Source organism: Frankliniella occidentalis, unplaced genomic scaffold (assembly GCF_000697945.3).
Source record: "Frankliniella occidentalis isolate FOCC.00 unplaced genomic scaffold, Focc_3.1 Scaffold5, whole genome shotgun sequence".
Classification (NCBI taxonomy): domain Eukaryota; kingdom Metazoa; phylum Arthropoda; class Insecta; order Thysanoptera; family Thripidae; genus Frankliniella; species Frankliniella occidentalis.
In genome coordinates this window covers 2,043,986-2,045,123 of record NW_026267135.1, presented here as the reverse complement: position 1 = coordinate 2,045,123, position 1,138 = coordinate 2,043,986, and the positions used below count along the sequence as shown (strand labels likewise).

General features: G+C 44.7%; 1 protein-coding gene across 1 annotated transcript in view; it reads left to right on the top strand.

The window, feature by feature from the left end:
• Positions 1 to 1,138, top strand: part of LOC113212849 (serotriflin-like) — an 81,402-nt gene that overhangs the window by 29,848 nt on the left and 50,416 nt on the right. The gene's annotated exons all lie outside the window — the stretch shown is intronic.

The window sequence follows — 1,138 nt, the reverse complement described above, 5'->3', positions numbered from 1 at the left end:
AATTTTGAGATTGTTTTCATTGAAAACCACAACAACTTAGGCTAGAAAAGAAAAGTAAATAATTTCCACGTTTAGATTTTTTTGTAAATGTTTACCAAATAACTTTTGGGGGAAATGTGTACCTATTGAAAAGCAGAGCTAGTCGTGTGCGATTAGAGTACGAAATAGTTTTAACTCCTCCGAAATAAAAAGGCGTCAAAATTAAAATTGATGAACTGCTTTTTTACAGGGCTGGCTGCTTTTTCCTATTCAAATGTGTGTTGTTATCGGGCGAGCCTTTTCCACGAGTGCCGTTTAGCTGCTGCATCTGCTTCGGTGCGCTGCTCCTATATACTGTTCTCTCCTCTATGCGGGGTTGAAATTCCGAGCGACACTCGACGAGCGCAGCAGCAGCTAAACCAGTGCGCGGGTTTTGAAGGTCGGGATGTGCCTTGCCCCCGCCAGCCCTTCGCCCCTTCCACCCTCCAATCGCCAACCGGATACACAGTGTCCAATCCATCCAGACAATGAGAGACCTCCCTCCCCCCTCCCATCTCCTCCCCTCTCCCCTCCGCCTGTGTAGTAATACATACTTAATTGAACAACAGTCGCCGCTGCTGCCCCGCTCTGGGCTGGGCAGCACTCGCGGAGGAAGAGAGGAAAAAAGAGGGCGGGGTTGTCGTTCCAAAGCGGAGAGGAGAAGGAAAGGAGGGGGTAAGGGGGAGGGGGATTTAGAGAATATAAATTAGTGCATGTCGAGATGGTTTGATGATAAAGAATTCACGCATATCCATGATAGGAATCCGGCGAGGTGGTAGTAATTCAGCGACTAATATACGTCATCACCGTCGATTTGTATACACGCTCATTTCGTATACTCAGCCCGGTGTGTGGCGTTGAAATTATTTAAAAGTGGAAAACTTTGTGGTCAAGAGCATATACTCTACCACCCACATTGAAGAAATAAAGTGAGGTAAGATGAAAAGCATGTTTGTGCTTTTGCAAAGGCGTTAAAAGTTGTGACTTCTGGGGAGGCATTAAAACCACCCTACGGACTACGGTTCCTTGTATAATGTTTGTGCCCTTCTAAAGCCATTAAAATGTAACACCCCTTTAAAAAGAATTTTTTTCTGTTTGAAAAAAAAGGAATTTCTTTTTT